The 9,385-nt window shown below is 41.0% G+C and overlaps 1 pseudogene; it reads left to right on the plus strand.

Moving 5' to 3' along the window:
• The first annotated feature begins 884 nt into the window (after positions 1-884).
• Positions 885-5,495, plus strand: LOC122011613 (annotated as a pseudogene).
• Positions 5,496-9,385: the final 3,890 nt, after the last annotated feature.

Consider the following 9,385-nt stretch of genomic DNA (forward strand, 5'->3'; position numbering starts at 1 on the left):
GTGAACAATATTCACAAATCATATCCATTAATAAAACTCTTTTCAATATGCTAAATAAATAAATAAATTTAAATTATCAAACTCAATAATCAATCAAATAATTAAAAATTTTAAACAATCAAACAAACTTAAATTAAGAGCTTGATAAAATTTAGACGAACCAAGCTCAAACTGAGCTTGAATTGAGAGCTTGATAACATTTAAACATAACCAACCTCAAGTCAAAATTTAAATAATCTCAAGATCATAACAAATAAATTATGTCAAGCTTGAACAATCATATTAAAAATTTAATTAATTTTAAACTCAACTACGCTCAACTCGATTATCTTATTAACTAAATTTAAACATCCAAAAGTTTAAGTAAACTCAACTCATTTATAGCAGTAAGTATTAATAAATATATACCGCATATGTATATATCATAAGAGCTTCCCATTGTACGAGTTTTGTCTAAAACAAGCGGACATTATGCTCGCGTAACTAGTACTAACAAATGGAACATTTTCACACGTCATCCCCTACTACAACAAGCTTTCAACTACTTCAACAACAGGTTACTTCTCGAGTAAACCGTAGTTAGACAGACCCACCCACAGAGACTAGCAAACCGTACTTTGACAGACCCGCAAACACACCCACAACGATTAGCAAATAAAACATTCACACGTCACATACACGGAGAGGGAGATGGACGAAAACGTACTTAGACGGTGGAATGCAGTGGGTGGTTGGGGAAGAGGCATGCCATCCTAAACCCTACACGTACCCTCGTTACCCTACATGATTCCTTCTCACAACCGTTTGTTTCTTCGTACGAGTTTTTCGCACATCATCTACAATTCTATATAGAGCGTAACATGACTCCTCTTCGTCTCGTGTCCGAGCCAAAATACAAATTCCTTAACAGAAAGCCGTGGCAGCTCCTCTCCTACCCAACCAGAAGCCGTGCCACTCTACACGATTCCGTCTCTCGGTACGAGTTTTGCCACGGCTGCACGACTCACGAAGCTTCTCGACGACTCCTCTCCGTTTCGTGCACACGGATCAACCCGCCTTCGCTCCACATCCCTTCATTCTTTCTTCTCCTTCACCACCTCGTCAGCTCAGCTCCGCTCCGCTCCTTTCCGCTCCGTGAGGGTGCGCCACACTCCGTCAGATCTGCATTCTGTGCTACACCGCCGACCTCGAGGTAAGTGATCTGAACTTTGGTAATTATCTTTGTTTGAACAGTACTCTGTGCTTTTAGTTGGATCGCGGAAGGCGATCTGAATGTTAACAGTTTGTTTGTGCTTTTGGTTGGAGCGCGGCATATTTTGTTCTTCCTTATTCTTCTCTTTCACCACTCGATCTGAATGTTGGTAATTTGAACAGTTTGTGCTTACTCTGACCGTACGTACGGCACTCACTTCATCCAAGGAGATCAGATTAATTAAGAAGATGACTAGGACTTCGGATCGTGATCACGCTACCTTCTTTGAAACTGAAGGTACGTTTGAATACGGTAGTATAATGTCTACAGGAGATTCAGGGGACGGTGAAAATTCTCAGTCGAGAGAACTTACTCAAACTTGGAAATCACTTACTCGGAGTATGGATATTCCAGCTACAATGTACCGGTAATATATCATTTTTTGTTTGTTTTAGTTATTTTATAATTTTTGTATTGGTTCTTTTTTATAAGAAAATATTGATTAGGGTTCTCTTTTTTGTTTAGCCGCATTGTCTTCTTCTATATAGTTATTCTGGGATTTTATTTAGCTTGGAAAATCATGCACAAAAACGAGGATGCAATTTGGTTATGGGGTATATCGGTTGTCTGTGAACTTTGGTTTGCATTCTCATGGCTATTAACTCAATTGCCAAAATTATTCCCCATAAATCGTGTAGTCAATCTCACCGTGTTAAAAGAAAATTTTGAAAGTATTTCAAGTGACAATCCCACCGGAAAATCTGATCTCCCGGGCATAGATGTATTTGTTTCCATAGCCAATTCAAAGAAAGAACCTACGGTACTTGAAATTGCAAATACTATACTTTCTGTTCTTGCTGTGGACTATTCTACTGAAAAGTTATGTAGTTACGTCTCTGATGATGCCGGTAACATTTTGACTTTTGAGGCAATGGTGGAAGCCGCTTCTTTTGCCAAATTATGGATTCCGTTTTGTCGTAAACATGATATTGGGTGTAGAAATCCCGAGATTTACTTTAATTCGACACAAGATCCATACATAAATCAGAGATATACGGACTTTGTTAACGACCGGCGACGGTTAAAGAGAGAGTATGATGATTTTGAAGTTAGGATAAATGGTTTGTCTGATGCAATTAAACGGCGATCTGATGCATACTATGAATCGGAAGTGAAAAATGCAATGGAGGTTGCTCCAGAATCCATCGAGATTGCTAAAGCTACTTGGATGTCTAACGGTGTACACTGGCCTGGAGCATGGGAGAATCCATCTTTAGCGCATTCTTATAATCATCATAGTGGAATGATTCAGGTATTACTTTTCTGCTGCATAATTTTTTTTTAAAAAAAAAAAAAAAATTTTACTTGCTTTACCATGTATTGCTGCATATTATTTGTAGTTTAACCATATCTCATCTGTTGGAATATGATTTTACTCTTTTGTGCTTTTTATTTGGAGTGGATTGGATCTGATATGAATTGGGTACACTGATTAATCTTCTGAGTGTAAGGTTCCAAGCTAGGAACTGAACTATTTTTTTTTCAGTTAGATAATGGCAATTCAAAAGTTGCATGAATTTGCTGTTTCAAATCTCTAGCCGTGTCGGTTGCCATGAGCCAAAATTTTCATTTTTGCTTGCTAACTGACATGTGAGAAGCTCTAATACTTCAATACTAAGCTTGATCTAGCAGCTCCTTATATTGTTCCTCCATCATCTCATGCATCTTCTATGAATCCTTAACATGAGCCCGAGCTTTCTCTATCGTTTGTTCACGACCCTTCACCAAGTTCCTTGACCCTTTATCATCTTCCGTCATTCATTTGTGACCATTCCCCAATTCTAAGTATCTTCCACCTTTCGTATGTGATTCTTTGCTAAGCCCAAGTATCTCTCTACTACCTAAAACTCCCAAGCAACTGTGAGGGAGTGAGTATCCACACTCTCCTCCCCATTTCTCCTTCGGACTTTGGAGAGGTCCTACACAGAACAACAATGTTTTGAAACAAGAAACAATATGGTCCTGGTTTTTTGTGAAAACTCCTAATGGTTAGAGATTTTAAACTTGGTTCTTTGACTTCATCAAATTAATCCTATAGCTAAGGAACAAGATATCAATTGATTTCCAATTTTTAGATTAAATAGAATTGGCTTCGTATTGGAATCAACCTACTTTGACAATTTTAGTTGCTGGCATTCGGTTACAGGAATCAATCAAGTTGGAAAACGTTGGATTGATTGTATTTCTGTATTTATTTTTTACATTTCAACAAATGATGTTGTTTTTTATCTGATTATAAATACCATATAGTACAGGGAAAAAGTTAAGTTACACAAGATGAATCATAAGTATGAGTAGAGGAAACTAGCTGGGTTTACTGCTAACATGGTATTGCCAAACACAATGCCAATGTCTATTCTGTTTGTCTACTCTCTTGATATTCCAATAATTGCAACTCTTTACATAATCCAAAAATTGAAAATCTGTTTATGTTCTAGGTAATATTGAAGCCTCCAAGTGATGAACCATTATTTGGCAATTATGAAGACGCTGCATCTCTAGATTTCACCGGCATCGATATGCGTCCAGTTTATGTTGGTACTGGTTGCCTCTTCCGACGAATTGCTCTTTATGGCTTTGATCCTCCTGGCTCCAAAGAGCATCACGCAGGCTGCTGCTGCAGCTGCTGCTTTCCTCAAAAGCGTAAAAGCCAAACAGCCACGGCATCTGAAGAGACACATGCTCTTCACCTGGGAGACTATATGACTGAAGAAATGACCATGTCCACTTTCCCTCAAAAATTTGGAAATTCATCTTTTCTCATTGATTCCATTCCAGCTGCTGAGCTTCAAGGTCGACCTCTTGCTGATCATCCTGCCATTAAGTATGGTCGTCAGCCTGGTATTCTCACTGCTCCTAGGGAATTTCTTGATGCATCTGCTGTTCCTAAAGCTCTCAGTGTCATTTCAAGTGGGTATGAAGATAAGACTGAGTGGGGTCATTGCATTGGATGGATTTACGGGTCTGAGTCTGAAGATGTTGTTACTGGCTATAGGATGCATAATCGAGGTTGGAAGTCTGTATATTGTGTAACCAAGCCTGATGCCTTCCGCAGGACGGCTCCAATGAACTTAACTGATAGGCTTCATCAAAGGCTTCAACGGGCAACAGGTTCTGTCGAGATCTTCTTCTCCCGTAACAATGCATTACTTGCTAGTTCAAGAATGAAAATTCTTCAGAGGGTTGCATATTTCAATGTCGGGATCTACCCATTCACCTCCATCTTCCTCGTTGCCTATTGCTTCCTACCAGTGCTGTCACTGTTTGCAGGTCAGCTTTTTGTGCAGATCCTCAATGGGACCTTCCTCATGTACCTTCTCATCATCACTCTGACACGCTGCATGCTCTCTATTCTCGAGACCAAGTGGTATGACATCACGTTCAAGGAATTGTGGCGAAATGAGCAGTTCTGGCTGATCGAAGGAACCGGTGCTCACCTTGCCGCTATGGTCCAGGGGTTGTTGAAGGTGATTGCCGGGATTGAGCTGACTCGTAGGTTCACCTTGCCCTGTTTCCCTCTGATCACAAATTGACCCCTCTGGTGATACCGCCCATCACTATAATGGTGTTGAATTTGATTGCGATTGCTGTCGGTATTGGTCGGGCCAACTACCACAGTACTGGACTGACTTGCTGGGTTCTGTTTGCTTCAGCTTCTTGGTGTTAGCACACCTCTACCCCGTCACAAAGGAACTCATGGGACAAAGGAAGATTCCGACGATTATTATAGTGTGGTGTGGAGTCCTTTCGATTACTACTATATCACTTGTTTGGGTTACTATCAATCAACCATCCAGCATGATCGGAAATAAGCACAAACTGAGAATTTGATATATTACCGGTACATTGTAGCTGGAATATCCATACTTCGAGTAAGTGATTTCCAAGTTTGAGTAACTTCTCTCGACTGAGAATTTTCACCGTCCCCTGAATCTCCTGTAGACATTATACTACCGTATCCAAACGTACCTTCAGTTTCAATAAGGTAGCGTGATCAGGATCCGAAGTCCTAGTCATCTCCTTAATTAATCTGATCTCCTTGGATGAAGTGAGTGCCGTACGTACGGTCAGAGTAAGCACAAACTGTTCAAATAACCAACATTCAGATCGAGTGGTGAAAGAGAAGAATAAGGAAGAACAAAATATGCCGCGCTCCAACCAAAAGCACAAACAAACTGTTAACATTCAGATCGCCTTCCGCGATCCAACTAAAAGCACAGAGTACTGTTCAAACAAAGATAATTACCAAAGTTCAGATCACTTACCTCGAGGTCGGCGGTGTAGCACAGAATGCAGATCTGACGGAGTGTGGCGCACCCTCACGGAGCGGAGCTGAGCTGACGAGGTGGTGAAGGAGAAGAAAGAATGAAGGGATGTGGAGCGAAGGCGGGTTGATCCGTGTGCACGAAACGGAGAGGAGTCGTCGAGAAGCTTCGTGAGTCGCGCAGCCGTGGCAAAACTCGAGGTTGTAAATTTGTAAGAAGGACTCGAGGTCGTGCAGCTAGCCGTAGCAAAACTCGTACCGAGAGACGGAATCGTGTAGAGTGGCTCGGCTTCTGGTTGGGTAGGAGAGGAGCTGCCACGGCTTTCTGTTAAGGAATTTGTATTATGGCTCGGACACGAGACGAAGAGGAGTCATGTTACGCTTTATATAGAATTGTAGATGATGTGCGAAAAACTCGTACGAAGAAACAAACGGTTGTGAGAAGGAATCATGTAGGGTAACGAGGGTGTAGGGTTTAGGATGGCATGCCTCTTCCCCAACCGCCCACTGCATGCCACCGTCTATGTACGTTTTCGTCCATCTCCCTCTCCGTGTATGTGATCTGTCAAAGTACGGTTTGCTAGTCTCTGTGGGTGGGTCTGTCTAACTACGGTTTACTCGAGAAGTAATCTGTTGTTTAGATAGTTGAAAGCTTGTTGTTGTAGTAGGGGATGACGTGTGAAAATATTCCATTTGTTAGTGCTAGTTACGCGAGCCTAATATCCACTTGTTTTAGACAAAACTCGTACAATGGGAAGCTCTTATGATATATATACATATATATGCGGTATATATTATAAATGAGTTGAGTTTATGGAAACTTTTGGATATTTAAATTTATTTAATAAGATAATTGAGTTGAGCGTCTGAATTTAAAATTAATCAAATTTTTAACATGATTGTTCAAGTTTGACATAGTTTATTTATTATGAGCTTGAGATTATTTAAATTTTGACTTGTGGTTGGTTATGTTTAAATGTTATCAAGCTCTCAATTCAGTTTGAGTTTGGTTCGTTTAGATATTATCAAGCTCTCAATTTAAGTTTGTTTGATTGTTTAAAACTTTTAGTTATTTAATTGGTTATTGAACTTAATAATTTAAATTTATTTATTTATTTTATTATTTATTTATCATATTGAAAAGAGTTTTATTAATAGATATGATTTGTGAATATTGTTCACGAACGTTATTCATGAATATTGTTCACAAAGTTGAACACATATGTATTTAAACTTATTTGCTTATTTTAATGAGTTGTTCAAGCTTTTTTGTTTAATTATTCTTATGTATATTAAACGAACATAAAAAAGTTCTTACTAAACTGAATATTAAACATGTTCATGAACGTTTAATTTATTTACAACCTTAATAATGCTGGTTATGTGAGCCTAATGTCCGCTAGTTTTAGAAAAAACTTGTACAGATGGGAAGCTCTTATTGCGGTGTGTATATATATATATATATATACTACTGTAACTGTAGTGTCCAAAATCACTTATTTAATTAAGGAAATTTATTGAATTAAATTATAATTTAATTATATTTTTTTTTAAAAAAAATTAATTAGGGATATTTATTTTGCTAATTGTAATTATTCATTGGATTTAATTAAAAGTTTATTTACATAAATAGACCTAATTAAGGAAATTTAGAGTATTGAATTATATTAATAAAATAGTAAGATATAAATATATAAAGACTTACTATTTATAACCTATAGTTATATTGACTATTACAAAAATAATGATAAAAAAAATATAGGATCAAAATAACGGGTAGATAATAACTAGGAGATTATAATACAATAATATATGAAATGAATAAAAATAGATAAGATATTATATGTAATATAAATTATATAAGAAAATAGGATAGAGATAACGTTAGATAATAAGTAGGAATAATATGTGAATTATATAAGATAAATACATATATGGATATGAAACTTTATAAAGACTTAGTATAACAAATAACTTAATTGATAAGGAAAATAGGATAGAGATAACGTTAGATAATAAATAGAAATAATATGTGGATTATATATATATATATATATATATATATATATATATATATATATATATATATATATATATATATATCATGCGGATATTGCTTGGGGGTATGAGAGGAATTAACGAGACGAAGGAGGGCATTGGTGTCATTTAGTAGTTGAGGGCTTTTAGGGTTTTGAGTGCTTTTAAGCACTGTTCACAGCAGCATAGAAGGAGGGTTTTTGTTTCTAGAGGTCACCGCCAGCATGAAGGAAGGGAGATCTTCTTCCTCCCCATCTTGCACTATTTGCCAAGGCCATCGCCGGCCTTCGCCGGCCACTACCTCCGCTGCTCTCCTCCTCCTCGCGACGTAGGCATTGCGCCGCCGCCATCATTTCCTTCCGGATGCCGCCGCCACCGCTGCCACCGGTTGGAGCTCCCCACACGCGGCCTTTCCTTGCCACCGCCCACATCATGGGTGTCGCCACTCCGATCCTAGCCTTCGTCCCTTCCTCCGCCGAGGTGTTGCGGGTGCCGGCGCCACTACTGCCAGCGAAGGACTCCGGACATAGCCTACCTTGCTGCTGGAAACAACATCTCCGCTGCTACACCTCCTCGCAGCGCCATTCACAGCCACAGCGTCCAGCTGCCGAGTCCGGCGGCCACCGTCGTCGTGTGTAGTGACCATCGCAGCTTCTCCCGCCGTCTAGCGCCACCTCCTCTCCCGGCGAAGTCTCCGCAGCAGGTGCCGCTTCTTCCAGCAGCGCCACAGCGCCTCCGGCGGCCGGCGCCTCTGGCGTTCAGCGCCGTCACCTCCGGCAGCCACTGCTGCAGCCACCGACACCTCCGGGCAGCCGTCATCACCCTCCGAGCAGTCGTCATCTGACGGGCTCAGGTTTGCTTATTCCGGCCTTCACGCCAAGATTATGTTCGGCTTGTGAGCCGATATGGATCCGGCCATCGTGCCGTTGTATTTCATTCTTCGCACCATTATTATGCTTGTGAGTCATTCGTATTATCCGGCCTGCGTGCCGTGTGCCGGCCTACGAGCCACTATCATATCCGGCCTACGAGCCGTCTCATGGGACCCTTGCTGCATTGGATCCCATGTCGCCACACGATGAATCGATCAACATCACGACCAGCTCACAGATCCATCCGAGGACGCCCCCCCGGGGCCAGGGTACGTTACGGTGCTTTTCCTGCATTTATTTCACTATTCTGTTATTAGTATTCAGCTGCTTATATACTTGTGGAATTCGCCTCGAGCACCGAGGTACCAGAGATCGGGGCTACCCGGTCACTAGATGCAGGGATTGTTGACTGGAGGACTTTTGAAGACTCGGTCAACACAGAAGACAGCTTACCATCTGGGTCATAGAGATGTTGTCAACCTTCCAGACACGTCACACCGGCAGATCCGTCTTCTCAGCTTCCCGACAGGATCAAATTGGCGCCGTCTGTGGGAACACACCTAGTCTGGAACGTGAAGATGGACGACCCGGAAAATTCTGCCATCCTCATGGCCTTGATGGGTTTCGACGAGTATATCGTATCCTTCTCACTCCACGGGTATTCGGGAGTCGAGAAATTTGGTTAGATCCTCTGCTGGTCGGCAGGTCAGTTTTTCAGTTTAATTATCTTTCAGTCATAGAATTTAGCATGGTTTCTCGAGCGAGGACTCCTGTGCTAGTCGGCCGGGTTTCCATCATATCCGAGCCACGGGCTCGATGTCAAAGGACCCCGTGCCGATCGGCCGGGCGTATATTATCCGAGCCACCGGCTTGATGACGAAGACCCCGTGCCGATCGGCCGGGCGTATATTATCCGAGCCATCGGCTTGATGACGAAGACCCCGTGCCGATCGGCCTGGC

Source organism: Zingiber officinale, chromosome 8A (assembly GCF_018446385.1).
Source record: "Zingiber officinale cultivar Zhangliang chromosome 8A, Zo_v1.1, whole genome shotgun sequence".
NCBI lineage: Eukaryota > Viridiplantae > Streptophyta > Magnoliopsida > Zingiberales > Zingiberaceae > Zingiber > Zingiber officinale.